Below are 14,870 nucleotides of genomic sequence, written 5' to 3' on the forward strand. Positions count from 1 at the left end.
TTGTAACCATTTATGGAGGAAAACAGCAGGTGGAATGCCTATCTTTCTGTCACTCTGATTTTCAGTTAAATAAGCAAATCCCTTTTTAAAAAGGAAAGAATGATGTTTGTCTTTATGACTCCTTTGGCTTAGTCTTTTCTGGATTGGGAGACTGCATCTTTTGAACTCTGAGTTGGCATGTTCTCTGCGGACAGCAGGTGCTACAGTGCTTCCAGAACCCGTGTGTTCTCTCGGCTATTTTGTTTCTTAGCCTCCTGCTTTGCCTTTGCCATTCTCACTCACCTGTATCCAAGGCCTCCCTAATCTGCTGCTCTGTAGTGTGTCCCTTCTAATACACCTGTGGCTCTTAACCATGATGCTCTAGCACTGTGCAGGCCCCCATGCTGCCACAGTTTCCCCTCCAGGGAGTAGGAGTTGGGGAGAGAGGAAGGGAAGAAGTTTATGGCACGCAACCTTAAAGTGATTTCACAGTCAAGTGCTTATTGATTCAGCTGAGTTGAGCTGGTTCAGATTTTACCTGGGAGCAAGACAAAGGAAAGGTTAGACTTCCACTGGAGGCCTGAGAGAGGGGCCCAAACGCACTTTAGAAGGAGACCCTTGCCCTATGGTTCACATTCTGTATCAGTAGGTTTGCAGTTGTGTGTGCACACTGGAGTATGAGTGCACTTCCATCTGTGTGTGTACGTGTGAGTTCGACTGCACGTTTGCACCTCTGTGTGCACACATGAAGGAGTGTGTGTAGTTGCACTCAAAATCCCTCCGGTTACAGAAAGCTTATTTTCCCTCTTTGTAACTCATAGTCCACTGAATTACTCCAACTGAAATGGCCTCTCCTATCCCAAATAAATTAGACATCAACAGCATAAATCATGGCCCAAAATGTTGTTTCTTATTTTTTAAATAGCGACAAGGTGGGTGACATTGAGTGTGTAGCTCCAGTTCCAGCCAGGACTCCCAGCAAGACCCCAAATACAGCTTCCTTCATTCTGCAGCCTCACTCTGTGGCAGTGAGGCCCTGCCTCCTTGCTGGAGGAAGGTGCCCATTCCCGGCTGAGTTTTCTATAAACAGAGGCTGAAGCTGAGACACCAGAGGGAATGTAGAACACACAAAGCCTTGTAGTGTCCGCTCTGCCCCTCCCCTTGGCTTGCACGCTGGCCACAGTAAGGCTCTATAAGACTGTGACCTGGTCAGGCCTGCTGGACTCTGTGGAGGAGGAGCGGTGATGGTGCAGGTAGCTGAGGTTGAGACGCCCCTGGGCAGCTAGGCTGGCTCTGCTGGGCCTCTGGCCCCATCTCATCCCATGGTGGGTAACTGTCACTGTTCCGCAGCGATGGACTTGGTGCACAGAGCCGATAATAACACATGTGGACTACTGACTGACGGTCAATAGCCAAAGTTTATTAATAGTACCAGACTTTTAAAGGAAGGTCATCAGGTAGGCATCCAGGGAGGAGGGGCTTGAGCCATTTACATCTCAACAGCAAGGTAAAGTTCCCCAAAACACAGCTAGTTCCTCCAGCAGGTTCTTTATCTAAACCTCAATTGCTCCTGGTGCCTTCAGGGGAGATTCAACTGACTGTTGTCTCCCACAACAGCAAGGATTCTGAGTGTACTTCTACAGGCAATGACTTCACAAGCTTAGACTTAACAGAGTTCTTACTGTTTTCCATTTTCTTCTTAAAAACTCCTAGGGGAATTCCCAACATTGTCCCCACCCTGGCCCCTCCTTCACTGAGCTCAGGAACTCAGCCATCTGGTGAGCCCCTTGGAGATGGACAGGACCACCTCCTGTGTTGCTGTGTGTGTACAATGTGAGCAATGGCACGTGGACTAATTAGCTTTACTCTTCCCCCCCCTTTCCTTCTGCTCCAAGTGTGCTCCTGTGGCAGGGGCAGGAGAGCTGTTGTCAGCCTTGCTGGAGTTTGCAGCCCAGAACCATCCCACTGACTCCTGCATTTGGGTGTTGTGAGGGTCGAGTCTGGCATTTGGGTGTTGTGAGGGTCGAGTCTGGCATTTGGGTGTTGGGTGGGTGGCTGATATTGTGTACTTAGCACCTCTGTCATCCCTGTAACTCATTTAAGTTAGCAGGATTCTATTGGAAGCCATTGAAGTTGTGTTTAACATCTGGCTGGCGACACTCCTGAAAGATGAGTTCTCCAGCTCAGATCCTCAAGCCTCTTCTTGCTTCTAGATCTTCCTATATATTTCTTCCATGGTTTTCTCTTCTCTCTTCCTCATCTCTGAAATGTTGCCCTATCTCCACTGGACCCTGCCCTTTCAGCTCTGAGCCTATTTCAGGCACAGGTGGTGGTGGTGGTGGTGGTAGTGGTGTCGGGGTAGGCTCCTGGTGCCATACTCACCCAGCCAGGCCCTAGCTTTGGCACAAGGTGGATGACACGGATGTGTCTCTCAGCAGTCAGGCCAAGCTGTACAACCAGTGTCACTTCTGGACTGGAGCCCAGTGTGTGGCGAGAGACCTTTGCACTCTTGCTTTCCCCACAGTAGTGGTCTCGGAAAGGGTTTGTGTTGAGAGAGCAGAGCCACAGACTGAGGGAGCTCAGGCCACTGGACTGCCACATGGGGAGATGGTGTGCTGCAGCCACTTGGACTCCTGGGTGATTTGGTCTAAGAAATAAGAACCGGTGGTGTTTCGTTTGGTACAACAATTAAGATGCAGCCTGGGACACTGCATTGCTTATCAGAGTGCCTTGGTTCAAATCCCTCCTCCACTTCTGACCCAGTTTCCTGCCAATGCTTATCCTGGGATGCAGTGGCTGATGGGTCATATAGCAGGATTCCTGCCACCCATGTGGAAGACTAGGATGGAGTTCCAGTGAACCTGTTTTGCCCTGGTCCAGCCCTGTGGTATCTCAGGCTGCTGTAAGCAGCTGGGAAATGAACCAGTGGATAGAAAAGTCTCTATCTACCTCCCACATAAATAATTTTTTAAATTAAAAAGAGCAAGATAGAGAAACCTGAGAGATTTGGTGCTGCCAGTTACTCCAGAGCACATCAGTTTACCCTAACCAGCACCTCCTGAGAGGTACTGGACGATGCATGCCTGAGTTAGCAGCAAGCATGGTGTCCCTGCCTCAAGCCTTGTTCTCTCCTAGATTATACTTCACCGGGCGTTCCCCTGAACTCTCCTCTCAACATGTCCCTGCTGTTTGGCCCTTCCATGCTCTGCTCTGCAGCATCCATTGTTTGCAGGAATTCTGCTGAGCTGGGTTGGCCATCCTCCAGGTCTGATCACCCTCTGGTTCTCACTGGACTTCCCTTGCCCCCAACTTCATCCCATAGGTGGGTCTATTTAGCTCCGACTGATTTCAGCAAGAATACTGTTGAATCAGTTCATCAGAAATCCTCTGACCCTGATCTCCCTCTTTGTCCTTGTCCACCACTGACTGCTGTCTGGCTGCTTGGCTGTGATTCCCACATTGTTGCTCTCAGCTGAGCCCTGGCTCTCTACCCCGCTGTGAACTGCCCCTGCAGTGCTTCCTGTACCCAACACAGCAGTCTCAGAAGGCTGCATCATCATCTTCAACAAGAATCAAGCAGGGTTGGCTGCTGGTCGGTGCCAGGCCGGGTTCATCTCCATGCTCGGAGCCCCGATTCCAGCCACCGCGTCCATGCGGTGATCTGTCCCTGGGCCTGCTTGAACTCCAGAGACTGCTCCCTTCATGGTTAGTTCACCGAAGGGGGAAGTTTGGAGGGCCTGAGCCCCCACCCGCCACCCTCATGGCGTGGGGGATGGGATTGGGAAGGGGGCGAACTTGGAACCTGGAGATTTAAACTTCCAACTGGGTGCCAGGCTGGGATCATCTCCATGCTCACAGCCCCGATTCCAGCCATCGAGTTGGAATCAAGCAGAAGTTGTTTTTTAACAACTCATTGGGTCACAGAGCTTTGGTGAGTCCACAGGAACCTGGTGCCTACACCAGAACTTAGGGGCAAATGGGAGACGTGACCAGCTATGGGAAAGCAGAGCCACAGAGCAGCTGGGGAGTGAAGCAAAATTACCCAGGCGAACCAGTGGGCATCTGTAAGAAGCAGAATGACGAGAGGGCACAATTCAGCTCTCTGCAATGTGGAATGAATATTTTGCTGTGAGCTGCATATCTTAAAAGCCCTGAGGCTGAGAGCAGATGTCAAGGTGCAGAGGGTTAAGCCACAGCACAGGTTGCCCACATCCCGTATCAGAGTGCCTATCTGAATTCTAGATACTCAGCTCTATTTCTAATACAGCTTCCTGCTAATGTGCCTGGGAGGAAGTAAGTGACAGCTCAAGTACTTGGGTCTTGCCACCCATGCTGGAAACACAGCTGGAGTTCTGAGCTCCTGGTTCTTCCACCTAGGCCCAGACCTGGCTCTTGTTGGCATTTTGGAGGAGTGAACCAGTGGATGGAAGGTCTCCGTTTCTCGATTCTGAGTCTTGGACCACAGCCAGACCAAGGAAATCAGAATTTCTGGGAGCAGTGTCTAGGCACCAAAATTTTACTTGGTAAAGTTTTATTTATTGTTGTATGTTTGAAAGGCAAGGCCCTGACACAATGGCTTAATTGATTAATACTCCCCCTGGAAGTGCCAGGATCCCACGTGGGTGCTGGTTCCTGTCCCAGCTGTTCCACTTCTCATCTAGCTACCTGCTCCTGGCATGGAAAAGGAGGATGACCTAAGGCCTTGGAACCCTGCATCCACATGGGAGACCTGGAGGAGGATCCTGGCTCCTGATTTTCGATCAGCTCAGCTCTGGCCATTGTGGCCATTTGGGGAGTAAACCAGCAAGTGGAAGATCTTTCTGTCTCTTCTTCTCTCTGTAAATTTATTTATTTTAATGCTGTTTCCAGTTGAAATAAATAAATCTTAAAAAAAAAAAAGAATGCAGGATCTCTCTCTCTCTGTCTTTCTGTCTCTGACTCACGCACGCACACATGCACACACACAGAGTCTTTTATTCTCTAGTTAATTCCCCAAATACCTGCAATTGCAAACTCTGGGCCAGGCTGATGCCAGGAGCCAGCAACTCCGCTGTGGTCTTCCACCCCAGGGTGTGAATTAGCATGCAGCAGAACTAGATCCACGACAGAAATTCAGGCACCCTAACATGGGGTCATCTTGATTGCTGTGCTCAAGGCCTGCTCCCAGAAATCAGATTTTTTTTATTTTATATCATTTTATGACACAGTTTCGTGGGCTCTGGGATTCCCCCAGCCCCTCCTCAAGCCCTCCCCCCATATTGAATTCCTCCATATTGTACAGTAGCACGGATCATAGCCACTCGTGATTCCTTCATTGCGAGCATGGACCATGCGGAGAGTCCAGCATCTTATTGTCCAGATAAATTCAACAATTTCATTGGGAGACCGTCCTTGGTCTGCAAGTAGAGCTGGCAGAATATCATCCCCTCCAATGAGATGGCACTACACAACTTCAACAAGAGGAAGAAACATCAAAATTAACAGCATCATGAAGTTAATTAACATGGTATTGAGTGACCAATATGCTAGAAAATGCAAGTTCTTAACCGCATCCTGTAACTATTTCCTTGACATCTCAATTTTAGTATATACACAACCAGCTGCTATAAACCTTTTTTTTTCTTCCAAGCTAACATGTGTTTGAGTTTAACCTAAATCAGAGTGGCACAGGAACAGTGGAAGCATCAACATTAACATCCATCATATATATAACAACTGAGTACAAACTTAACATCAAAGTTTCTATGCAATTACATCTTGTTTAGCATTAACAGTCATAAATTGATTAAGTTTTTAGGGGGAGAGAAAATTAAGCAGAAATTTAAACTTTACAGTATATAGTGATTAAGCATGGTTTTACAGAACTTTGCATTTTAACAATTGAAGAATAGAAAAGTTTTAGGCAGGTGAGCAGGGAAATCCCCAACAACCCAGTGAGTGAGGAAGAATTTAACTCTACATCCTACCTAGTGAAGTCCAGGAGAAGCAAATAGGGAGCCTGACCAGTAAGTACAGGCTGAGCGATGATAAGCTAGTTGGCCTTTTCCCTGGCTGTTTCAGACTTTCTATATCCATATCTATGTCTCTCTCTATCTGAGAAATTTTTTTTCTTTCCAGGTAATTACAATGTGCAGCCAGGGATTGAGATTGGGCTCCAATTTCCTGGTGTCAGTTACAATTAATGCCTTCATTATGCCAAGCAGCAGCCTAAAGTTCCGAGCAATGTTCGTGAGTTGCAGTCCCAAAGGGGTGTACATGAAACCCCGCTGTCTAGGGTTGATTTCGTACACACACTCCCACCCCTTCCCTGGGACACTTCTGGACAGTTACATTTCTTAGGAATGAGAACCAGGTCTGGCTCCTCAAAGGTCCAGGATGCTATGGGGAATGCTCACAGGCCGGGAAGCTGGCTACCAGGGGGTATTCCAGGGTAAGCACTGTGGGATATGGTATGGAGGAGGCAGAGGTATGCTCTGTGAAGCAGAAAGGTCCTGCCCCCAGCAACCTGGGGCCTGTTGGAGAGCTGGGGGCAGAGGGCCTTGTGTTAGCAGTGTCCTGCACTGACAGACACAGCTCAGCCATCCGGCAACTACCCTAGTGGGTGGTATTGGGAAGCAAAGGGGCTCACAACGACTGGGCTCTCCCTACTGGCAGGACACAGACTGGGTGGAAGGACCTGCTTTATGACCCTTGGCCAGCCCTCCTGGTCTCTGGGTCTGTTTCCCCCTTCTATACAATGAAGCACTTGGAGCAGCCCATCCTAAAGTCTCCTTGTGGAGGCTACAGGTGGGTCCACACAATGCCTGACACCCCATTTCTTCTGAGAGGCTGCACACCCTGGCTCTGCCTTGACATCCATCCAGAATGAGCAGTGTGAGGGCCTCCTGCCCAGCCCTCGCCCCCTTGAACTCCAGCCCAGCCCTGCCTGAGGGCCAGCAGGCCCAGTCACTGGCCTTGACTGATCCCTGGAACCTTCCCACCAGGAGGCTGGGCGTGTGCTAAGGGTCTCTAGCACTCCAGGTTGTGTCCATGGCGTCTACCTCCAGGACCTAGGGTTCTAAGCAACACCTGCGTCTCCTCTGCACACTGAGGCCACTGCTGGGGGGCAGCGCTCTTGAGCCACTGATTCCTCATGCCCCCTGGGACTGTCTCATGATGACAGATGTATCTTAGGGTCCCCCAGCCCCTCCCACAGGCTATCCATCTGGACTCTGGTCTCCTGAATCACAGCCCAGGACATTTCACTGGCTTCTCCTCTGTGACCTCAGACACAACCCAGATTCTTCCTGCTCCGTGTATCAGGGTCACTGTGCAGCCTCCTCTAGCATCCTCTCCAGTCGCACATTTGGGGGCTCTCACACAGGTCTGTCTCTGCTGTTGGCCCCATGCTCCACACCAGCCAGTGGTCACCAGCACTGCCCTTTCAGTGCACATCCTCCTGCCACCTCCTGGCCCCTTCTGGGTGGGTTCAGGGTTCCCACCTGCCTTGTCACCCTGCTCTAGGTCTCACTCTGTGTGTCCCCTCCTCAGCTAGCAGCTGTGACCCATACACTGACGTGAGATGTTAACAGGAGAAACAGGGTAAGCGCTACAAGGAAACCGGCTCTCTGTCTAAAACAATCCCACCACTGCTCACAGCCCCCACTCTGCTCCCACCTCTTCCAGTGCAGCCTGGTCTCTTCAGCCATTTATCTTCCCACTCAGGGTTGACACACTCACTGTGCTTCACTGAGGATGGACAGACCGGGCTCCCTAGGGGTAGAGACCTTGACTTGTTTTGTATCCCGCCCCCAACCTGAGCCCCAGGCCTCATGGACATTGGGGTGGGGGACATTTGCAGTGACTCCCACCCCCAGAAGTAAGGAGGGGGCTGAGGAAGGGTCTACTGGCCTCCCAAGCACAGGGACATGGCCACATAGTGCCCTGCTCTATCTGGGGCCGAAGGGACTCCAGGTGCAGGGAAGGGGCCCCTAGGGAGGGGGGAGACTACACCCATATGAGGCAGGAGTCCCCACACCTATCACTTTCCAGGATCAGCATGAAAATCATAGCTCCTGGTCTCCCTGCTAGCCCCTACATCCTTCAAGCCTCAAGTTGGCATCATTGGATCTGGGTGCTTCCAAGGGTTTTCAGGGAACAAGCCTGAGAAACCTGCACATACGCAGGGCTGTCTCGCCTTATCTATCATTGCTTCAATAAGTAGGCAGCCAACAACTCACGCTGTAGAAGAATATAACAGACCCACATGGGTACTTCTAAAAAATACACCTGCCTTGGTCACCTGTTCACACTGAGAGAGATGACATTGATACACACATAACCAAGAATGCCACTACTGATCATGACACCATCTGCCCAGGATGGAAACCCATGCATGACTTCTGACTTAGTTGCCATGGTGTCCCCTGCCCCGTGGTACACCCCGCAGCAAATCATGCTGGGGATGGAGAAATGCACTTGCCCCCTGTGTTCAGATTTGCCAGTCATCATTATTCCTCGGATTACATGCAGGAAGAAGCTGGGCCCTTTGGGAGTGGGGGCAGTGCTACACAGAACATTCCTTCTTTGGGGATGGGGGTGTCTGACCTTGGCTGGCCCAACAGCTGGGAGCCAGGATGCTCTTGGGGAGTGGGCTAAATCAGCACGTCACCCTCACTCCAATCCAGGCTCCTCCTGCACATGCCAACTGGCACATAAGGGAAGTGGTGTGGCAAGAATTGGGGACCTCTTTATGCTACCTAGCTTCACCCGTTCCCCATGATCTGGGGGCTCTCTTCCTTCACCCTGTCACAGGGCCACTGCCTCTGAGAGGAGCAACCAGCTCCCGTGCAACGGCCCAGATAACCCTCCCCTTATTCCTTCAACCAGGGTCAGTACTTCTCTCTGATACTCCTGCACATATGAACTTGGGAAGAAACGGCAGCTGGTTTTCTACCTGGCACAATGCACAGAAACACCTGCCGGAGGAGACAGACACACAGAAGCAAGGCTAAGGCGGTGCACTTTGGGTGCCCTTTGACCTATTCCAGGCCCTGTTTACAAGTCATCCTCCAGTTAGCTGCCTTTACTTTCCAGGAAGAGTCTCCATCCCCATGACAAAGGTCACTTTTTTTTTATCTCAAACACCCTTGAGTAGGTGTCTGTGACTTCCCATGAAAAAGACTCCTAATACACATATTTTAATACCACAAAACCATGAACAGTTTGCTTACAAATAATTCTTGCAACTGGGGCCGGCACAATGGTGTAACAAGCTAATCCTCTGCCTACCTGCACTGGCGGATGCCATATGGATGCTAGTTCCTGTTCTGGCTTGCTCCACTTCCCAATCCCGCACCCTGTTAATGGACTGGAAAAGCAGCGAAGGATGGCCCAAGTTGTTGGACTCCTGTACTCATGCGGGGAGACCTGGAAGAAGCTCCTGGCTCCTAGTTTTAGCCTGGCCCAACTCCTGGCCATTGCAGCTGTTCAGGGAATGACCAGCAGGTGGAAGACTTCTCTCTGTCTTGCCCTATCTATACCTCTGATTTAATAGGTCAAATAAATAAATAAATACTTAAAAAAATAAATTGTGATGATCAAGAATGACTGTTTCTGATAATGATTGATCATTAAAAATCAAATTACAAAATCATTAACAGTATAAGCTTAAGGATATGAAATTGCAGAGAAGTTTGAAAAAAATAAAAAAATTAGTTGTGACTACTTGAGGATAACTAAGTACATTTTATTGTCTTCACATTGTCACTTTCTCCTGATTAATACATTTCTCATGCACAGAATGCATTCATTTTATAATCATAGGATTTACTACAATCCAAAAATTTAAGAATCTTTCCCTAATTTCCCCTTCCTGCCCACTAAAACTTCACAGTGGAAGAGGCTGCCCTTGTCCCTGGCACTCACAGAAGAAGCACCAGTGTCTGGCGAAGCTGGGTGGACAGGCTCCAACAGGAGAAACGTCCAGGGAAAACTCCAGAATGCAGGACCGCCACACAGCTAGCCAACCCAAGAGCCTTGAGTTTCACATGAGCGGTCATTCCAGACACTAGGGGACTGCAACAAGTCCACAGCAAAATGAAACTTGCAGGTGAGTTTATTTCAGCACCAAAAACAAAACAAACAAATAATGAAAAAACCTGCTGAAATTCATGCAGGTTTTTAAACAACGTGCAAGTTGTCCATGAACTTTTGAAGCTCTCCAACCTGTGTTATTACACAGACCAGTTGAGCTGCCCGCGTCACAAGCAGAGGACGTGTTCAGACATGTAGGGCTTCTTCCCTGAGAGCTCAGGGAGACAGAAGGACCAGGCAGCCTGACCCAGCCACCTCTGCAGACGGTAGTGTGTTCTTCTCTCACCTCACAGCTTTACCACCCGAGTAAGGACAGTGATGCCTGGTGGGTATGGTTTCAGTAGTCCCTGGGGGAGTAAGGACAGCAGTGCAGAAGCTATAAGAGGAAGGAGGCCTCCATGATGGAATCCACATGCAAGGTGGAACAGGAGGAGCTAAAAACCCAACGCCGCCTCCAGAACCCTACCGAAACCTCCAGAGCCAAGCTACAAATGAGGAGGCTCGAAAGTAAGTTTTCGCATTTTCCATTCTCTGTGCAGAAGTAAGCAAGGAAGAGGGATTGTTGGGACTGAGCACTGATGTGAAGGAGTGAGTGAGTGAAAGACCAGCATCAAATAAAACAGGCAAAATGGCACAGAGGAGGCTCTGAAAGGATTTCGCTCTGATTTGTTTTATCTCATTCCTGTGCCCAGGAGGAGTGACCGTGTGTCATGGCTCAGGTGACACTCTGGGTGTCCTCCAGGGGCTGTGTGATAGTTGATGGATTCAGGGTGGAGCCTTGAGCCCATTACGGTGTCTGGGAGGTGGGCCCAGGGCAAAATCTCTCAGGGGCTGCCCAGGAAACGGAGAGCTAACGGAGACAAGTTGGGGTGCGCTGTTCTGTTTCCTGACTGGCCATGGGACTGCCTCCCGCTTGCTCTGCTCCAGCCGGCCACCCCTGTACATTAGAACGATGGCTGCCCGACCATGAACCTTGTACCTCCATGCTGGGAGCCCTGACAAACCTCTTTCCTCCATCTGTAGCCTCTCACGGGGATTTTGGTTAAAGTAATGGAAAAGCTAACTAACACAGCAGGTGTTTGCTTACATTTTCAGTTAAAATCATGTTTGACTGTGTCATTCTTCATCACAGTTCACAGTAACTGACAGCTTCCTACTTGTCAGCTGTGAACACCATTGTACTCTGTATCAAGTGGGCGCTGGTCCTTTGCTTCATGTTCAGGACAATCACTGTGGCACAGTGGGTTCAGCAATCTCTTGGATAGGGCATTCAATATAAGCATAGGTTCATGTCTCAGCTCCTGGACCTCTGATTCCACTTCTCCAGTATCACACCTGGGAAAGCGATAGAAGATGCTCCAAGTGCATGGCCCCCTACCACCCACGTGGGAGTCCTGGTTGGAGTTCCAGGCTTCTGGCTCTGGCATGGCCTAAACCCAACTGTTGTGGTCATTTGAGAAGTAAGCCAGTGGAGAGAAGCACACACTTTCTCACTGTCTCTCTCGCTCCCACTCTCTCTCACTCCTCTTCCCTCTCCCTCTTTCCTCCCTCTCCCCTCTCTCTTTCTCATAGTAACTCCTTCTAATAGGTAAACCTTTTTTTAAAAAAAATCAAAAGTTCCTTCTTTCTGTTGCTCTAACTTTCAAATAAACATTTAAAAACAAGCCTTCATGTTTATTAGAAATATTAGCTCATATGGAAATGGGCAAAGAACCAACGCAAAATTTAGTGGCTCTGTAACCAGCCTTCCAATGTCCTTGGCCATGTGCAGGGACTCACATTTTGCAGAGACGGGAGGATGTAGCCCCATCTCTCCTTTTCTGTACTCGTGTATGTCACAAGCAAATTTCAGTGCCCTCTGAGATCTATGCTATCATTGATCCATTATGTACATGAAGTGTCAGAATCCTTTAACCCATCATTGAGCCCAATAGATACATATGCATTTCTCAACAATTCCAAAGGTGAGAGGGAAAGTCCTTGCCTTAGGTTTTTGTGCACTTTGGAAATTACTGTCCTGGGGAAAATTACAAGAGGAGGGATTGCTGTGTTTGAAAGACACGCATACAAAACACTTGAGGTAGGCCAACTGCTATGGGAAGAGAGGGAGTGTGGACAGTCCAGCGAGGAACACTGGACTGATTTATGTCACCACCAGCAGAGAGCGAACAGGGCCAAGTACCAGCCCCTTGCCAGCCAGAGGCTCTGTCATCCTTCACGGTTCAGAGCTAAGCATCAGAAGGATCCCCTTCATCCAGCATTGCTCTCCAGTGATCCTCTTTGTAGTTTTTTTTTCTTTTTTTTTGCATAGGTTCCATGCTGGGATTCTCTCTGCCGCCTAGTTATCTCTAATGGAAGCCAGTTGTATTAGGGATCACTGCTGGCTTAAAAACCAGTGTAACTGTCTCGAATGTTTTGGCTTCAATTTGAATCTTCTTCAGGATTTAAATTGAAAGGCTGGAATCCAATCAGAACCTTCTCCCTGACAATGCATTCGTCAGCCAGCAAGTGAAGGAGGAGAGCCAAGATGCCTCTCACCCCAAAAACATTGCCACTCCTGACCCCTCAACACATGGGGAGTTCAGGTTTTTCCCTGCTCTCCCGCTTCTTGGCAGGTAGTGACTTTGGGGTCAAGTGGAGTGACTCATTCGGTTGGTGCACTCCTTTGAAAATGAAGGTATGGCAGACCAAGTTACACAGGGGCTAACTTAGCTGAATTAATACCCTCCTGGGTCACTTTCTAGATTGCTAGGGTTCTTAGCCAGCCAGTTCTCCATCCCAGGAAAACCTAGGTCTGTTCTTAGAACTTGATGTGATGCTATCCAAAGAATTACCAGGAGTGAAGCCTTATCAGTCGACATCTGCATTCAGGGTCTGGAGTTATGGCCTTAAAGATGAAATGTTGTCCACAAGAGACACTGCTCTTCTTTGGGACAGACACCTGTTCTTGCCTATGGGCTACTCTTCCTGCTGAAAGGGATTAGGACAATGGTGGGACCTTCTCACCAAGAAAGGCATTCATTTGCACATGATGGGACCAGGGCAGGGGGTGGGGCTGTGTGTATGTGGTCAATAACAACTATGGTGATAAGAGGCTGGGAGGGTGCTCCTGAGCAAATCCATCTGTGATCTCAGAATTCCACCAACCAGTGCTCAGAGAAGGCACCCAGCACAAAGGCTAGATGGTTTCTACATCTCCACCTCCCACCTCTGCTAGCTCCATGGCCACCCTGACAACTCATGACAGGCGTGGGGCTTCCACAGCCACTCTCCATCCCCTCATGGCCTATGTGTGTCATGTATGACCTGGGTCTCAGTAGGCACCAGGCTGTGCCCCCTCTCAGAGGCCCTGGGGAACTTCCTTTGGGTTCAGGCAGGTGTTCTGCACAGTCCAGGTAAGTAGTCATGGAACCAAGGCCCCCACTTCCTTGGTGACTGCTGGCCGGGAGTCATTTTCAGATTGTCAAAGTTACCTGCATTCCTTGGTTCATGACAACAGAAGACCAACTGAATCCTCGTGTTTCCTCTTCTCTTCTGCTCTTTGCTCTATCAGTTCACTGGTGATTTAATTGAGGCCACGTGGCTGATCTAGATCTTTCCCTAAGCTACTAAGTCTGACATGCTCACAGTTCCAGGGATGCAGCGTGCAGGTCTCCGAGGACTATCACTCAGGTTCTCATGATCTTTCTGGCCAGGATTCACCTGGACTACACGATTTCTTCCTCCTGTGTCTCCCAGCCACACTTCCCCTCTTCCCATAGTAGTTGGCCTACCTCTGGGAGCGGGGGTGGATCTTGCCAGACTCACACTACAGTCCATCCCCATCAAGGTGCAGCCAATCTCCCAGCACTCAGGATCAGGCTGCAGCTTCCCAACCTAAGCCCTGCGGGTCCCATCTGTCTGCTCACGGCAGGTCCCTGAAGCAGAGCCAAACCCGTAGCAGGATCCCAAGAACTTGGCTGCAATCCAGTACGCCTGGGGCTCTACTTTCTCTCTCACAGGGATCCTCAGAGCCTTAGGCTAAGGTTCTGGTGCAATCACAGGCATTACTATCTCATGGCAGCTGGCAACCCAGGAAGTTTGAGCCATCTCCCTGACAACCAGCCCCTGCTGGAGTCCCGTGTGAAGAGAAGCAGAAGGATGAGATTAAAGGGGGGCACTGTGAGATGGGCAAGTGGCACAGCAAAGATGTTCAAGCCCTGGCTCTACACCTGATTTTCAGCTTCCTGACTGCACATCCTGGGAGGTAGAAGGTAGAAGGAGATGACTCAAAGAATTTGTCTTGGCCACCCATGTGGGAGGCCCAACTCTAACTCTAGCTTTCAGCTTCAGCCTTGTCTGGACCCAGCTGCTATGGACATCTGGGGAGTGAATCAGAGGTTGGGAGTTCTCTGTGTCGGTCTCTCCCTGCCTTTTCCATTTTTCTTAACAGCCCCCTCCTCCCTAACCTTACCGAGGAGCTGAAGCTCTTCCACAGGCCACAGAAGGACAATTCCACAGGGTGGCTGCGTTCTAAGCAAGCCCAACCTCCCCACTTCCTCATGAATCTCAGTCTAAGGCAACCTGTGCAGGTTCCGGTGCTCAGGGAAGAGCAGAGGCCAGTCTCATCCATGTGCGTGTGTGCTTCAGGCCCGCTAAGCAAGCAGCTAAAAAACAGGAGGTGCAGGCCAAAAAAGAAAGTGGGAAAGCGAGCAAGATCATCCATAGTTGTCCTTCTGGGAGTGTTCTGGACTCTGACCTGTCAGATCTGCACCAGCTCTTTCTTCCAGCAGGGGGCAGAATTAGGAAGGAGCCAGGAGGAGGCCATGCTGGTATGC

This window comes from Ochotona princeps, chromosome 6, assembly GCF_030435755.1.
Source record: "Ochotona princeps isolate mOchPri1 chromosome 6, mOchPri1.hap1, whole genome shotgun sequence".
NCBI lineage: Eukaryota > Metazoa > Chordata > Mammalia > Lagomorpha > Ochotonidae > Ochotona > Ochotona princeps.